Source organism: Centroberyx gerrardi, chromosome 22 (genome assembly GCF_048128805.1).
Source record: "Centroberyx gerrardi isolate f3 chromosome 22, fCenGer3.hap1.cur.20231027, whole genome shotgun sequence".
NCBI classification, from domain to species: domain Eukaryota; kingdom Metazoa; phylum Chordata; class Actinopteri; order Beryciformes; family Berycidae; genus Centroberyx; species Centroberyx gerrardi.
In genome coordinates this window covers 21,344,079-21,363,107 of record NC_136018.1, presented here as the reverse complement: position 1 = coordinate 21,363,107, position 19,029 = coordinate 21,344,079, and positions in this window count along the sequence as shown.

Below are 19,029 nucleotides of genomic sequence, written 5' to 3'. Positions count from 1 at the left end.
AATAGTAACAGGATACAGCAAAGTATAGAAATGAGAATATAGCAATTGAGGGGTATTAAACATAACACAACTGACAATTCAAACGTGCCAAGAACATGAATAGAAATGTATGAATGGAAAAGCAGAAAAAAATGAGTTGCAGCATTATGAGGGTGTGCAAAATAACAGTGGCAGAACATACTGAGATTAAGAAAAGGTGAATAAATACAATAAAACATAATGCAGTATAAAATAAGTGAAAATTCTAAAAATATCAAGATATATGCAATATATACAAATGAGAACGAATATGGAGATATGAATGAAGCAAATATGTGCATTGCTACATATGCTATTCACATTAACAGGCCCCACAGACAAAATGTTGGCCAGCGTTGTCACTTCAGCCATTGGTCAAAGATACAATAATTCATTTTCACATTAAACAACTACAGGCCATGCCCTCCCCCCGTGTTCCACTCTTTGAAAATCCTCGTCGTTTAGCGAATGCCTCCTCAAGCGTCCCTCCCGGCTTTGTTGTAAGCTGTGGCTCATACACTGCAGGTCTAACTCCACTCCAAGACAGAATGTGAGTGGGTGGGAGGCTGTGGACGTGCTATGAAGGCCTCTTCAGAGACGCAGACAGCCTCGCATCAGGCCCCGCGGACGCCAGCGCTCCATACATTTCCATTCATTAGAGAGCCGGTGGAGAATGTGGCGCGTTGATGTGGCGAAGAGAGGCATGTTGTTGTGATGAACTCATCTCTTCCTGTTTGTGTAGCCTATATACGTCTGTCGAATTTATCTCGTTACTCTAAGAAAACAAAGAGATGTTTGATTTTATTTATTTCATTTTGATTGGATTGGTATTCTTTTAGTGTTGTGGTGTCTTTGGTTTTGCACTGTTCGGGACTGGAGAAGCAAAACTTTTTAGATAAAATAATTTGATTTTGAAATGTTCGTCAACTTTTGTCATTTGAAAATGCAATATGTATCTGCAGCACAGTATTTTACTTAAAAAGAGGGCTTTCAGGTGTAAAGTCACCCCCTGGCGGCCATATTGAAGGTCTTCAGTTCTCAGGCAGCAGTGGCTGTGAACAGTTGATTGACAGTTGATTGACAGCTACAACTCCAAAGTTTGAAATGAACCCAGGAAGACATCACATTGGGTTTTAATATTTGGGATGAATTCATGTTTATGTTTCAGGGAAGGACAGCGCTTGTCAATCATCTATTGGGACACCGCCTACGTTATTTCAGTGGCATGCCCATCAAGCGGCCAATGTTGGGAAGTTGAGTGGTGCCCCGGTGAAAACATACCATACTCAGCTTCAGGTGTTAAGATGTAGTTAAAATGTTCAGCAAGCCAGCAAAAAGGCAGCAAACAAATTAAATGTAAGTTGACTTATTTGGTTTGATAGCTAGAAAGATTAGCCGTCACAGTCGCCTAGCTAGCTACATACCAGCAACGTACCAGCTACTGTATCTAGTCAAAGAATGTAGGAGATAGTCTTTTGAAATGCTAGTCCAAATTACAACTTTGTTTGGCACTATTTTTTCTTTACTGCAAATAACTTGCAGGAAACAGAGCAGTGGGCAGCACATGGAAACAGTAAATAGCTACAAGTTCTGCCTGATATTAGCTACTATTACTGTAGCTAGCTAATTTATGTATCAATTTCTACCTACTCAAAGTTTACCATTGCTAAGCACTTTTTCCTGCACTGTTAATAGGAAGACCGGGGAGCATATAAGCAGAAGATTCTGCTCAGGTGAGAAATAACTAGCTGACCAACTAGCTACAAGATGACACTGCTTATTTACTTGTTACAGATAGCTTTATACAGTTAGCTGGTTGACAATCATGGTACTACTGAAATTTTAGGGATGCTCTTCTGAATTTCTTTCCAGAGTAAAAGGCTTCATGCAGTTAGCTAGTTGACAGTCCAGGCATTTATAATAATTATAGGGATACCTTTCTCAATTTTTACTGTAGATTTCACCATTGCTTTGCAGTTACAGTATTTTTTCCCCACTGCACTGTTGCAGTCTGATTAGAACAGTCCTACATGTTATGCTATAGTAACTCATTATTTGAATCTCATTGCAGGATAAATACTTTTTTTTTTTAAATCTACTTATTTACACCAATAACTTACTCTCCCCACTCCTGACTGTCTGTCAGTCTGGCTCTTACCTTTTCTCCCCCTCTGTACCTCAAGCTGCAGCAAAATAACAGTGAAAGTAATTTTAAATTCATTTTTAGAGGGATGGGGAGGACATTAACATTTGTCTGCATAGTATGACCAATTTTTGACTGTGTGACCAAAATCAAAAAGCCTTGAATAGGGTTAGACCGATACATTGATTTACCAATGTATCGGCCCAATACTGTCTATGGATGAGAGGATAAGAAGCCTGTGATCATAATAATTTGTATTAAACTTAAAATTTTTCAGGATCCTGCACCAGGACCCCAGCATTTACCAAGACCACACCTTGAGCCACGCTGGCTTGGCATGTATGGCCAGGGTGGCAGCTTGGTCAGCAGTGACCTCTTCCTGCTGCAGTCAGTGAGGTCATCCCATGTTTACAGACCATGACACCCAACTGAGGGAATCCTTTTGACCAGTGGCTCTCGAAGTGGGGTCCAAGGGCCCTCAGAAATTATCCTAATTAGAAAATGTGTAAGATTGACTATTGCCATATGGATCCCTGGCACTAAGTCTTATCAAATGGGGCTCTGTGGTCTAATTTATAGCTATTGGGGGTTTCGTGACATGACAACATTTGAGTAACCCCTGCATTAGTCACTTAATGACTCAAATCTCTGTTCAGTTTTCACTTTTCAACATTTCACTTTTTCACTTTTTTGGGGACAGCAGTGGCCTTATGGTTAGAGCAGTGAGCTTATGACTGCCGGGTTGCAGGTTTGAATCCTGATTGTGAAAGTGAATGAGAAAGCCTCTACCCTCCCTTAACAATTATCATTGAGGTGCCTTGAAGCAAGGCATTTATCCCCCAATTGCTCCAGTGGAGCTGTTCAACGGCCAACAGTAGATGAGTTGTACTGGAAAGCTCACTGACCAACAGTAGAACACTGTGGTTGTATTGGGCAGCTCCCAGTGGCATACAGTAGAAGACTGTTGTTGTACTGGATAGCTCCCAGTGTGAATATGTGTAACTGTATGAATGTGGAGCAGGATGTTGCTAAAAAAAGAGCATGGTGCTCTGTCAACCCTCCTTGGATAAATAAGTATTAAAATAAAAATTCTCAACTGTTCTTGCTATTGTTAACTCCCTCCCCACCTGTCATATTGCCCATGATGGTCATCATAGGAATGAAAGTGATTGTGGATGTGATTGTTCTTCAAGGCTGTATCTCTCAGTAGTGTGTCTGGCACTGAACATTCACTCTCATTCATTCTCTGTTGTAGCCTCCCTGCCTCTCTCTTCCCTCTGTCTTTGTTGAAAATGATCATCGTGGTTGGGCTGCCCGGCTTGTGTGTTTGTATGGGCTCTATCTTTAGACTGGAGCAGCTAAAACACTCCACTCCACTCCAGTGGTTGCCATGGAAACGGGAGTACCTGCCTAACGGTACTAGAGCAGTGGCTACTGGAGTTGACTGGTGTTTCAGTGATGAGTATCATGATGATGATGACGATGATTGTACTGTGAATGTAATATGAAATGAATAGCATGACTCTTTAGTGAATGTTGTATAGTAGGCCAGCTAACATTGTAGTGCTTTGGAATGTAGACTTGAAAATAAATCTAACTCTGGCCAGTTATTCATAGTGGCATTGCTGGTCTAAAACAAGGCAACAGTAAACATGTTGTCCCCGGTGAATGATGCAGTCCCCCACTGGGTCAATCAGGAACTAATTAGCACCATATGGGGCAGGAAGAACTGAAAAGGAGCCGTCATTCAGTGGACTGGGTCTTTTGAAATGAACTTATTTCTTTCATCATTCACAGATTACAAGCAAAAAGCATTGATGGTATCCAAGTGTGCAGGGGAGACCAAGGACATCCAGAACAGCTTACTGTGTTGTTTACAGCTGTCTTCCGTTAAATCAGAAAAAGCCATAGGGGGAAAACAGTTTGGAGTAACTCAAAATGGAGGAAAATCCATTATGACATACATTGATGGTACTGGAGGCAAATTTGTAGAGCATTCCAACTTGCGGTGTGGGAGATATGACTGTGGGAGAAAACTGGCAGCCTCTACCAGCCTCCACACTGCATTTCACACTGTGTGACACTGGGTTGGATTTGGCGGGAAATGTGTTGGATTGCTTTACAGCACAAAGAACAATTGCTTTATGGCACAAAATAGGAACTTTATTCCAGTTCCACTGTTCTAAATGCAGAGTTTCAACTTGATGTTAGTTTACCTGGTCTGAATGCATACTGGCTGTTATCAAGGTTGTTACCGGCTCTTATGCTTCTTCTTCTTCTTGTTCGGCTTCTTCAGCACCTGTGGAGGCTTTACGGATGCCGGTTACCTCAGCCTCAGGGTATATGACAGCTCATCAAGATGAACTGTGGGGGAGGAGGGCGGGACTAATAATACTGTACCTGTCTCAAGGAGAAAAGTTCTGTATTGTAGCTGTAACAAATGCTAGTGTAGAGTGATGAGAGGCTTACAGACATATTTTCTGTTGCTGGAGCCTTCTTCTATGTGACCAAAACCATATCGTTAATATTGTTAATAAAGAATTTCAGAATTCTCTCATCTTTCAGATCCATATTAAAAGTTCAATTCCTCAATGCAATCAATTTTGGACAAAATATAATCTGAAATTCATCATTCAATAACATTTGGTCACGTGTATGTAGCCTATATATTTTATTTTGTGCTGTCTGTCATTTTGTAAGAGAAGGTTTCAGCTTTTTGAAATCTCTTTTTTGGAATCTGTTCATTTTCAATTTCCATTGACATTTCAGAACAGTGACATACATTAGACCCATTTTAAGAGGCTTCAGCCACCCTTTAACTTCTTTTTGCCCCCCTAAATTACATTTTGCAGGTTGTTTGACATTAGAAACTGCATGGAGACGACTTTAAGCTACTTGCAGTCTTTTAGACCCTGCAGGCGCTGCTGCTAAACCAGGCATCAGTGTCGCTATGAAAGCTAAACGAGATGCAGGCTATATTGCAGTGGGTTGTCCACTTAAACAGAGATGGTAGCAAGCCAGATACTTCATAGAACAGTGAACACTATACTGACAAAAAACTAAAAAACACAATTAAAAGACACAAGTCGTGATCAGCCCGATGCAATGTCTGCTATTATCTTGACTGCTACAAAAATGTTGGTGGCTTGTAGGCTAGCTAGACTAGTTTGCTCATGTAACATTACTCAGCTTGCCAACTTTTTAACTCTTGGTCAAGCAAGCCTTATTAATGCTTCACAACAGTATGGCTAATACAAAACCAAGTGCTGTATAAATGCAGGTATACAAGTAAGTAGCTAGTAAAATATCACAAGGAAAAAGACAAACGTGTGCTTTAAGCCAACGAGATGAGCTCAACTGCTAAAATCCAATCTTGGACAGCTGGGTTGGGTTCAGTTCTATTTAAATCCAACCAATTCAGATTTTTTTTTCTTCAAAATGCAACAATTTAAAAACATTACAGAATCTTACATTAGATTACATATATCTATAATGAAATAAATGCCAGTTTTCAGGTTGAATCGCAGCTTCTGTTTCCTTTTCAACTGATTGAATTAATGGTGAATTATGTCCAGAGCACATGCCCCCTGACCCCCCTACAATTAAAAGGACCCCTTAACAAGCCCCAAAGGCTCAAATTCTAGTGATGCCCCTGTTTCACAAAATCATGACATAACCTAACCTAATTTGAACCTAATCAACCAGCTGATTCATGAGCTTATAACAATACATTCAGAAAAAAAGCAGTGGTACGTGACTGTGTTCAGAATGTTTTTAAGAGGGAATGAACTACTCATCATCATACAGCATTGTGAGTGACAACCTCAATTCCTGTTTCCTCATTTTCAACAGTTATCATAAATAATATAATAACAGTAATTACTGATTTGTAATGATTTGAATGAAGACATCATGTCTGACAGTAAAACCATGGCGGAGTGGCGTCAATCACCTATACAGGCTGCTAGCCTTTGCTCAGATTTGGCTACCAGCCACGTGCAACTTTGGAGCGGTGACGTTGCTATGGTAACAGAGACTTCTACAATTGGTGGGATCTCGCTAAAGCTTGTGGGTAGTGTAGTATTTCACAGGGAACCCAGAAATAAAACACCATTTCTTAACAATAAAGTTGAAATTAGATGGACTGATGGCTTCTGCAGGAACACATCCAGCTGCTTCACACTCTGACAGCTCAAGGTGAGTATAATTGACTGTGGGAAAAATGAATGGGCAGTTTTACTTGCAGAACCCGACGTTCTCAGCTCTTTTGTTGCTGCAGACTAATTGTAGTTGAGTCACAGGGAGAAAGACATGCAGACAGCCAGATACTGCCTGCTAGCCGCCCATCCTCACTTCATAGCAGAGGCTCCTTTGAAGCTAAATATGGAGAGGAGTAACACACTAATTGTATGTCAGCACTGATGTCTGTGCACGTCCATCACGGGCAGGGACAGCTGATCACACACACACACACACACACACACACACACACACACACAAATACAATGAAAGTCTCTTTGAATTTTATTTTTGTAAACTATTGTTCACAGCAAGTTTGCGTTTCTTTGTATTGTGGCATGTATCTGTGTGCACGTCCATACTGACTGTGTGTGTGTGCGTACATGTGTGTATGTGTGTGTGAGAAGCAGTTGTTTGGCAGAAGTATGCCAGGCACATGGTTCAGCAGATCTCTGACAGACTCATAGGGAGCAGAGAGAGAGAAAGGGAGAGAGAGAGAGAGAGAGAAAGAGAGAGAGAGAGAGAGCCTCCCCAGTCAGTGTAAACCTCTCTCAGCCCACAGCATTATACCTGCTCTGCTCTCCCAGCACAAGCTCAGGCTCAGTAATGTTGGATACAACCACAAGAGACTGAGCTCTATCTCCCACACACACACCACACGCTCTGCTATCAACTCCTCGAGGACACACACACACACACAACCGGTGAGTAGATCTCTTCATTTCTTTTGCTCGTTTGATTTCTGCTATATTACCGTTGCTATTTGCCTTTGCCACACTAATCTGTTTAAACACTGTTTGAAGCTGAGGGGCTTTCGCTAGGCAGATACTTTTCAGGAAGACCTCAAATCGCTGTGAAGTGTTACTCTTATTTGATTTCCCAATGTCAGACTACATTAACTACAGCGTTGCAGGCTTCTCACATTGTTTCTATCACAAGTCAGTTGTGGAGAGTTTAACTTGTTTGCGGTAAGGGGCTAAAATGAGCAATGAGGGTCTCTTGATTCTATAATCCTCTAATTCCTTTAAGCTGCCGGCTTCTTGCCCTGTCCCAGTGGGGGTTCGGCTCATTTAAAAGGGTCCGGCTTTAACTAACAAGCACTTTCACTCACAGGCGTACACACACACACACAAAGAGAGTGGCTGAGTAGCTTTATATATGCATTAAGACTATAGAATTGCGTAAGACGCCTTGACGTGTTTTAATGTTTTGTCGTAATCGCGACTAAAACAAAAAAACACCTTTAAAACTGGCAAGCTGACAGGAACATTGTGCACATGTGGGCGTACTTAAAATGCATGCACACACACACACACGCACGCCCACACACATGCTGTTGTGTTGGGCTGCTCGCAGAGCACCAGTCACCCTGCGCCCTTTCCTTCCCACTCATCCCAATCAAATCGGGTGAACGTTTCATCACATGCGGAAGCGGCGAGGAGGAAAGATGCTAATGAGATAGAGAACATATTTTCTCACCTTTATCTGCATCTGAAATAGCACCGGTGTTGTCTTCCTATACGGTACGCCCGGTATGAACGAGTCCCGGTGACTCATTGCTTTAATATTGAAAGGGATATTCATATTTGCCTCTGAGTTTTTGGTACCGTAATCTAGCATTTCCTACTTGTTAAGTGTTCCTAGTCCTTTTCATTGGCTATTCACCATGCTGTACATGAGCAAATACATTCAAAAACCACCAAGTTTGACTTTGCATTTGAAAGACTCCATTGTTGCCAATGAAATCACAGCTATGGACTAAATCACTTCATGTATAATGAATTACATAGAGCTCTGAAATCACTGGAGGACTAATTATTTATGATTATATAAAATAGTTTCTTTATAGTTTCTTGAAATCAGTCACAGACCATATTGGCTGGAGTCTTTTATTACATAGCTCTTGTATTAATAACACAATTTGTTATGGGCAGGTAGAAGGCAACTCATAGGGGACAATGCTGTTACCAACAACATAATGTTAATCTGTACTACAATTTGACTAATATGGGTTTTTGAAGACAAATACCAATATTTTTTGGACTGAAGCTGCCTATGCCGATATTTTACGCCAGTATTCAACAACTTTAAGTTTGGCCATGTTCATGCCAAAAAATGACAATATCCAGAATTTTACTCTTGGCAGAGTTGAACACTTATAGGTTCAGGTTGAGGGCTTTCCAAAGACAATCAGTGTAGTATTCATCAATTCTTCAATAAATAAGTACTCAAACTGCATCATACCGTATCTGATTTAACTGCAGTCTTTGTCAGCAGGACATACTGTAGGCTAGTGAAGGCATCTGCTGGTTAGGTTGTAGGCTGTTAATCCATCAGAGATCAGATTAAGGAGGCAAGAGCAGGGATTAGGAGTTAGGAGGACCTTGGCTGAACAGCCAGACACACTGCGTGGTATTGGGGTCAGGTCGCTGTGTCTGTAGTCTGGCGTCTAGCATGCACCAAGCAATGGGTAAGAGAAAGTCTCGAGAAGAGAGTTTTTAACAGGAAAGTAGTTACCTGAAGTCTAGGTGGGAGAATTACTGGAGTCCTATGACAAAAGTTTCTAATCCTATAGGGCAGACATATCCTCAACACACTGAGGTATTCACCTGTACATTGAACTGCCATGTGGTTTGTTAGGAGTGAGAACATAATGCATCCAACTATAGGAAATGACCCCAAAACACAAAGGTTTATGGGTAGAAGGAGACAGATATAGATATCTGACAGCCAGCAGTACCTCATGCTTGGAAAGCCTGGCATAACAAAATGAAGTCTGGACTGCTGCTCATATTCAGCTGTTTCTTTGTTTGTTCTTTACTGGTATGAACATCACAGATGGGAAATTAGAGCAAAGAGACAGACAAGTCCATCATGCTGAGCTAAAGATACAGGGGCTAGAATCGGATTGGTTTTGACTCCCCTCCGCTGGCAAAATCTGTAACCTGGCAGGATGACAGGTCACCAAAACTCTGTCCAATAAACAAGCTACTTGTGAGTCCATGTGACTTTTGTTTACAAGCCCTGGTTCGCTTGTAACTGGGCAGTGTGAACCTAAACGAACCAAATATGCATTGTGCCTTTTTTATCGTTCGAGCACCTGCCCTCTTTAAGTCTTTGCACGTCCCTGATCTTCATATTCTTCAGTCTGTATAATGACAACATTATACACTATGTAATGTAGTCTATAGCCATTGGTGATGTCTCCATCAGTCTGTGTGACACAGAGGTCAACTTTCTCACTTTTGCCTTGGATCAACGACTGACAGATCCAGTCAAGAACAACAGAGCTCCATGCTCTCTTTCAGCAACATCCAGATTCACATTCATACAGTTCCACACATTCATACTGGGAGCTGCCCAGTACAACCGCAGTCTTCTACTAGTGGCCACACTGAGCAACTCCACTGAAATAGTTGAGGGTTAAAGGGTAAGTTTGGCGATTTTGGACCTATATGTGGATTTATAGCAGAGTTTACTCCTTGGAGGGGATGATTGACAGATGAATGTTTTGTTCCCGTCATCAGCTCTCTTAGCAGCCATACGTCACCTGCCGCAAGCAAACACACACACACACTCGGGCAGGTCCAGCTGTGAGCCAGGCGGTGTCTCTATTTTCAGCAGGGCAGGATCAGGCCTCCATGGTGTCAACAGGTGGACAAGCTAACCAGCAGCATGACCTTCAGTAGCCTCTCCTTCTTCCTCCTTCCCTATGTCACTCAATTGTTTTCACAGCTAACACTTTAGCATACACTATGTAGAGTGATAGTAGGCTCCATGCTAACACTTTAGCATACATTATGTTGAGAGATATTAGGCCACTAGTATTATCCAAAGTAACAAGACTGTCCTTTTAGTAGCTTAATAAAAAAATGTTTTTTATTATGTAGATTAATACATTTATGATGTAGCCATATAGCCTATGTAATAAACTTATTCATACATCCTTGTTTGGAATCTGATCAAAATGTCATAATCATACTATAAAGCAAGGAATCTCTGTCTGTGTGTGTGTGTGTGTGTGTGTGTGTGTGTGTGTGTCCGTCGCATATCTCGAGAACCGTTCGTCCGATTGACTTCACACTTGGCGGGTGTATTGCTGGGGACCCAAGGAAGTGCAGTGTCGGATTTGGTGCAATTTGGACACGCGACACGTTCAATATTAATAAACTTTGAATAAACAAGCAAACAGCGCTCTGTGCAGCAGCGGCGCGAACGGGCACTGCACTAGTCATACTATAAAGCAAGGAATCTCTGTCTGTATGTGTGTCCTTCGCATATCTCGAGAACCGTTCGTCCGATCTACTTCACACTTGGCGGGTGTATTGCTGGGGACCCAAGGACGTGCAGTGTCGAGTGTCAAGTTGTTTGGATGAGCAGTTCTCGAGAAAGCTGCAAGCAGCAATACCAGAGGCCAAGCAATCGGCCCGTTCCGAACAGGCATGTTTTGAACGGGCACTGCACTAGTAGAATCAATTCAGGTTAGGGCTTCCCATAGACAACCAGTGTAGTATTGATCAATTATACAATAGTGTAAATATGTAATCAAACAAGCTGATAAGGCCCAAAGAGCCCACCACTGCGCATTTGTGTTCATCTGTGTGTGTGTGTGTGTGTGTGTGTGTGTGTGTGTGTGTATTTCTGATCTCTGTATGTCCTCCTCCCACTCTGTGTGTTTCTTTTCCAAACTGCAGTGCTGTGATTAATTCAACACTGTTACATAAACCGCATCTATACATATTGTGTGAGCCATATGCAACTGCAACCAATTGAAAGTAGGTTAGATTAAGGGTTCTCAAATATACGCAGGTTTCATATAGCCGCTGTTCTGTGGGAAGTGCTGAAAGTATAGCTTGACATTTTGCATTTTATTCTCAACTGTCTCAACTTTCTTCAGATAGTGATAGTGTTGTTTGCATTTCCCATTCAAACCAATAAGCACATACAGGCAAACTCATTATCTTTATCATTATTATGGAGGCAGCATAACCCTTGGTTTCACTGAGGGAATGCTAAGTACAATGAAGTCCCAGTACTGAACCTTAACTGTGAGGGACACCGGGTAAAGAGCGAATACGATTCAAAAGGTATCCCTTGAATGAATTATGGATTAGAATGCTGCTACCTGAGGCACAGGGACTTGTATCACACCTTGAACATTTTAAATGGCTACAATTCAATGGTTGTATTCCTGTCGATTCGTCCAATGTGGGAAGGGGCAGCACAATTGCATCTAAGCCAAATTTCGCTCGCATTTGTGAATGTGAAAAAAAGTAATTGTAGCGTTTCATCAGTAATGAAGAGACTACAGAGATATGGACACGGACAATGGTGCAACCATTGCGCTCTCTTGCTATGCGGTATGACAGTCACAGCTTCCCAGGCTCCTCCGCCTCCACAATTCAATATGCAACAACACTGCCGAACTGTCAAGGAAACTGCTTGACAGTTGTTATCCATGATATTCACAATATATCAGTCACTGGAGGACTAGAATCTTCCTAGTGAAAATTTAACAGTAGGTGCAAAGAAAAAATGTGTTCTTAGACAACTGGCCTGGTTAAAAAATGGTTAAAAAAACAACTTTCATTTGGACGTATTCAGCTCTATGTCGATTAGCAGATCAAGGCCCAAGTCAGTGGGGTGTAATTGTGTCACATGATTGGTACTGATTGGATGAAACCAATGCACAGGTCAAATGTCCCTAGATAGAAGGCCTTATTGGTCGAAATCTCAGATATTTACAGGGTGCAGAGTAATCAGTTTGTGGTGAGGCATCGGTTCTTATGCTGCATTCAGGTCATATGGGAATAACTGTCAGAATGACTTGATGTGAAAAGCAATGACTTGGAAGCGTTCGTGCGTTCAATCTCATTTGAAGCCGTCAAGGCACCGTGATTGAACTTTTCTGTAGACTGTTGATCCGGATCAGCTTTTTCCACTTAACACGCAGGCACTTAGTGATGATGATACATTTGAGATTCATGTTTCGCAGCAAATCAAACAAATGTCAATCACAAGCCAAAAGCAAGCAGTTGTGTCCTGCCGTGACATTTTAATAGTTGTGATCTCAAAATGCCATTTACCATCTGAAAGCTGAGCTGAACAGTATTTTCTTGTAGGAAGGCCATATCTACCATCTTTCCCATATGACGTAAATGCAGCATTAAATCAGCGGCTGGGCTAGTGATGTGTGGGTGAGAGAATGGTTTTAAGTCAGTTTGTGTGTGGGTGTGTGTGGGGGGTTGAGTATGCATGTGTAAATATACATGCACTTGCACACATACAGTAGGGTATTTGTAACAGACAATTGCGGACTACAATTGACTACAGTTTGTGCCACCAAGATCATGTGATCCTCTGTCAATGTTTCCCCTCTCTCAGTTTGCAACACATTGGAGCATCTAATAGCCTCTACGTTGCATTTTGCATTGTGTGACACCTGGTCGGATTTTGCGGGAAATCTGCTGGATTGCTTTACGGCACAAAACAGGAACAGGGCGCTGTTCTTCCAGAGCAAACAGAGCTAAAACTTTCAGAGTTTTTGGCAATTCCAGATGGTGGAAGGAGTGAAAGGCCAATAGAAAAATCACTTCCAACATGTTTATCGTCTTCAGGGAGGGGGAAGGGGTCAGGAAGCAATGGGGATTATGGGAAATGTAGTCTTGATTTTTTGAGAAACACTTGTAGTAGCAATACCAGTGGCTACCAATTGTGTCCACCATGGTCTCAGGCATCACAATTAATTTGACAATGATATATTGATTGCATTATATCAGAGGTGTAACCAAGTCAACTTTGTTCAAGTCCCATGTCAGTCTCAAGTCTTGAGGCAGAAGTCACAAGTCAGGTTCATGACATTAATGTCAAGTCTCAAGTCTAAATGTAGAACAGCAAGTCAAGTCAGAACAAATCAAGAGTCCAGTATCAATTTAATATCTTAAAGAAAACTAAACATCTATGACTTTTCAATGCAATATGGTTTTAATAGGATAAAAACTTGGTAAGAGCATCATGAGTTTGATTTCTATAATCAGTTTCAACTTCAATAAATTCAATCATTCCATACAAATTCAGAAAACAGAATTTAAATTCAGTCGTCTGCTGGAACAAATCTCATCACTTTCAATCTAAGTCATTTACACAAACACAAGATCTCAAGTCAAGACTTTAGAAACCTTTTCAAGTCATCAAAGTACAAGTCAAAGTCAAGTCCCAAGTCATTAGAACCCAAGTCAAGTCAAGTCTCAAGTCTTCTCTTCATGCATCAAGTCAAGTCTCAAGCTATTAAAACTGTGACTCGAGTCCAAGTCTTGTGACTTGAGTCCCTACTTCTGTATTATATTCTACACATAGCACCTTTTAATAGAGACAATTTGAACTCCATCACCTTATGTCATGTACTGCACATATCCCATGTATGCCTTGTAATAAAGAGAGTAAAGCAGGCAGCAGGCAAAGCAGACAGGCTGACATTTCCCCAGTTCGGGTGCTAATAGCAATGTGAGCACTGGCACCACACAAATAAAATGTCCCTGCTTACTTGTCATGGAAGATCATGTTACCTCCTATGTATTTTGAGCAGCTTGCTATTTCCCTGCCATTCAAGTGATACAGTATGTGGCCTATGCAGAGCTAAGTCCCCTATAAATGGTGACCTTTCTATAGCAGAATACACCAATGCATGGTAGATCCAATAATATGACAAGACAGCACAATTAGAAAGGATGACGTCGTTGGAACAGACATGAGAGAATTACAGTATGGATGGATGGATGAAGAGATTGTTATGGATACATCACTCACTGTGGTCTTCTGTTCTTTCCCAGTGAATTGACCAACCAATAGAGACCTCAAAAATTCAAATTTGCGATTACGATTAACGCAAATTTAAGCAAAACCTGCGATATTTGCGAGAGTTCGCTATTTAGCAAAATTACCACAATTTTCCCGCATGGAATGGCCAAATCAGCACACTTCTCCACATAAAATGGTCCAATCAACGCATGCGACAACCAGCTATGTCTACCTTGGTCTTCTTCTACTACAACCAATGACTCAGTGGAGCTTTATACATGGAGGAGGATTCAGACCACAATGAGTTGGTGCTTACTGTGCTGATGTTGAGTCGAAGGCTTATTTATACAGACTGGAATCCAAGCACAGAATTTTCTTTTGTAAGTATGTAGTTCCTGCGATATGCAGCATGCTTATTATCCCAGGAAGTGGTCATATATGACATATGAATTTACTTTACTTTGCAATTTTTCTGCAAAAAAACAACAACAAATAAACAACTCTGCACACCTTGAGAGACTGATATTAGAGGGTGCTGAGCAATGTCTTACAGCACAACTCCGGACATTTTCAACCTGGACCCTATTTTCCCATCTTTTCCCATCATACCGACCAATTCTGATCGAAATCTTGTAAATAGAGCTATTTACATCTTACTTGCCAATGGACAAAAATACCCCAAAGGCACCCAAAGCATGTCCTATTCAACACATTGTCTGCTCTGTAATGAGAGATTTTGATCAGAATCGACCGGTACGATGGCAAAAGATGAGATAATAGGATCCAGGACGAAAGTAGCTGGAGTTCTGCTTTCAGGCCTGCAGAAGGTCCCTGAAGCCTCTCTGCTCGCAGTAAAATCTCAGGTTTTGATTCTTTCATCGCCATCCACAGCATGCAGCCATTCTGTAGTTCCCCTAGCTATTTATAAGCCTCTGGAGGACTGACAGCTCCTGTAGGCTTCTCAGTTTGGACCTGGAGAATTTGTCTCACTATTCCAAGGCGAGGGAAGGGCGACTACATCTGTACTGAGTCGAACCTGAATATGATGTGTTGTATTTACAATGCATTATCTGTCTGTTATTATTAAATCTATTATTGGTAACGCTTTATTTGAAGTGCTTTGTTCGGCGTCGTAAGTGCATATGGGTCAATGACAAATAAGGCTTTCAAAAGATGGGGAAAAAATGTAGACCAAAATGGATTCAAAATGTAATTTGAAGTCCACAAAAGTATTTTATCTATGTGTTTTATGGCTTTTAAGATGGCATACTATGAACGTGGTTTCTCATGAAGCAGATATTGTAGAATAATTTGACATATTACATGTTTCTTTGATTGTTTTTTGTAAAATAATGGATTTGACCACAAAAAATGCAAATCATGTCATTGACCCATATATGTTATTCTTACTCCATAACCATGGCAGTAGATATTAGCATTAAAAAACATTAGGACATGCATTATAACACATCATAATTCTGGTATGAATGTATTATGAGATTGTTAACATCTGTACATTTGGCAGTATTTAAGAGTTTTTGCTCATTGTGTGTATTATAGCATATAATGCCATGTTTGCATTGGTGTCAGATTGTTTCTAATGCTATCAAAATCTACCGATGAACAGTTTATGATGCTTTTTAAGGCCTTATGAGCAGAATAATCTTTACAGAATAGAGTTTACCACCTTTTTAGGCAGACATAAAATTTAAATTTATATTACACATAATAGTTTAGAACTAATATAAGTTATATGAAGGTCTTTCAAGTGAAAAAGCATAAAGCAATTGATTTTTGTTTGCTTTAACAGCCATTGTTTAACCACATTTTTATTCACTCACTACTTATGAGCAATACTTCCAGTATAGTTTTACCCTTATCAATGATACCATCCAGCAGTAGGTGTAGTCCAGTTACAGTAACAATAGCTACTATACTGGGCTGCTAATGGCTTGTCAGAAAGACATTCAGATAAAGACAAGTTATATTAATCTCCTCAAGGACACGTGATTGTGCTGTGCTTCCCCTCCATCTCCCGGTGAAATCATCTCATGGGCCGTTGACGTTTTATTTTAGTTTGTCATTGTTTGTCCCAGCCAGGCCTGAAGGTCCCGCGGGGGTGCCTCCGGTACAACCGAGCGGTCAGAGGGGCCCCACAACACACACTGGCCTCTTATTTGAATGGCCTCTGACCTTGGAGGTGTGCCCTCTCTAGCTTGCCCAGGCCCGCCAGTGGTAACATATACCCCTAGCTGCTGATGTGTTAACGGGGCGGTGAAGAAGAGTCAGCCCCCTGTGGTTTATTTATAACCCAGAAACATTAAATCACACCTTATAAACAAGCACTCAACAAGCAACTGGTGGCGGCACTTGCGAGCGCTACTTGCATGCCTAGTCACCTAAATGAGGCTGCGTTCATGTCTCATGGGAAAGACGGGACATGTGAGCTTCATACTGGGAAATACTGTTCACCTCAGCTTTCAGATGGTAAATACTACTAGTAAATACTGTTCACTTATGATCCCAATTCTTAAAATGCCATGGCAGGATACAACTAGTTGCTGGATTTTTTGTTTGTGCTTGATATTACAATGTTCAGTTTGCTGTAAAACATGAAGTCAGATCAGTAAGTGCCTGTGTGCTGAGTGTGGAAAAGCTAATCAGAAAGAGTTGGAAGTGAATGCAGCATGTGAGGACAAACACAAATTAAGTCCCTTATCTGTTTAAAGCTTCCAGACTGTTTGGGCCAAACACAAACAGCTGATAGGGAAAAGCCTTTTATAGTCACATTACTGTAAATGGTGGAAATGTAACGGTGCCATATTGCGTCATTCTGCTGTATAAGCTCAGACAGACATGTGAGACATTTATCTCTCAGTTTAATTTGTTTCTTTCTTTCTTTAATTCATTCATTTTTTTGTTCCTCCTTTCCATTCTTTGCTTTCATTTTTCTTGTCTGTTCTTACCATCTTTCTTCCTTAATTTCTTTCTTTCAGTCTTCCTTTCCATCCTTGTTTTCTTTCTTTCTTCCTTCTTTCATTTTCTTCTTGTCCATTCTTCCTTTTCCCCTTCCCTCCTTTTCTTTCTTTTCTTCATCCTTTCGTCTTAGCTTACTTTCTTTCATTCTTTTTTCCTTTGTTCCTTTCTTTCTTTCTTCTGTCTTTCTTTTCTTTTTTCCCTTCCATTCTTTCCATCTGTCTTCCTTGCTTCCTTTCCTTTCTTGTATTCTTTTTCTGTCTTCCTTTTTTATTTATTTTTTCTTCCTTCTTTCATTTTCTACCTTTCTCTTTCTTCTTTCCTTTCTCTCCTTCTTTCTTGCCTTGATTTGTTCCTTCTTTCATCATTCCTTTCTTTCATTCCATCCTTCAGTCTTCTTTTCTTTCTTTCTTTCTTTCTTTCTTTCTTTCTTTCTTTCTTCCTTTCTTTCTTACAACATCATATCAGTCACGTGGCCGTAGGTCTGAACCCTGTGCTTTCTGTTCAAACAGCTGTATGAGGTGTCTGTCCTCGCTGTCCGGAAGGTCAAAGTACATTTTAACCTTCAGTGAACGCTGTTTGTCCCTGTTCACCGCTGATTTACTGCTGTCCATTATAACACAGAGTGCCATCAACACCATGCTAGATTCCCTACAGTCATTGTGCTGCTCCTTAGAGGAGGATCAATCATCCATCTGACACATCACACAGTCATGCCAGTTCTCTCTCTCTCTCTCTCTCTCTCTCTCTCTCTCTCTCTCTCTGTCTCTCTCTCTTTTAAGGACAGTACACGTGATCTGTTGTTTTCCTATGGAGAGAGCGGAGGCGGCATTAGCTTTGGCATCGCATCACTCAAAAGTTCAAATTTGATGTGTTAGAGTTGAAGATAAACTCTCCTAGTCTACATCAATATGTTCTGTCTTACACTCATTGCATCCTTGTAATATGTGACATTGTTGTGAAAGCATTAATCCAATCAGCAAATTAATTGAACACCCATTTGTGAGACGTGATCTTGTCCACATTGTGCACATGGACAAGCAAAGGTTACAAGTAGAGAACAGGTAACACTAGAAGGTACTTGGTAGATCACAAACCTCCACCAATGCTGAACAGTTGCAAAGCTACACCTGTAATGGTTTATTTTTGTTCATCATATATCTGGGTTTGATTTTGATACTGCTATTTTTGGATGGAAGCTGCCGATAACAGATGGCCTAACGCAAAGACTATCCAATAACCAGAAGTTCTTAGGTTCAATCCTTGAGCAACACACTGAAACCACACCTGCTTTCTCAAGTCTTATCCGGAAAACAGCATCAATTAAATGACTAAAATGTAAATGTAGTTCACAAATTTCCTTCAACAAAGCTCATCAAGGAGTGGTGATGGAAATGAACATAAACTAGAATCATTGTCATACAATAATCAATGTGATACAGTAGGCTATGTGTCATTGTGTTTGTATCTGTCACTACACAATTAAGCCCAATATAGAAACCATCCATTTCTACTTGTCTTTCCCTCAGCCCACACAAGTCCTTGTCTCCATGTCTCCCAGTGTTTTGAGAAATGAGATTCTGTCTCAGTCTTCCCCTCATGACAATATGAACACGGCTTGGCCTTCCTGAGTTGCCAGGTCTGCCTACTGATGGCCTGCTTCTATGGCCTGGTTGTGTCCACTGTTCTGTCAGTCACAGTATTCACATATCCTGCCAGCGTTATACTCTCTGTTTAGGGTCAAATAGAGGTTGAGTTTGCTGTGGTGTTACTTCCTCTGTCCAATATGTGTGTCATTTTCTTTTTGTTTTGAGATAATTTGGTTGGGCCAAGTGGATTCGGGGCTGTCTTGAAGC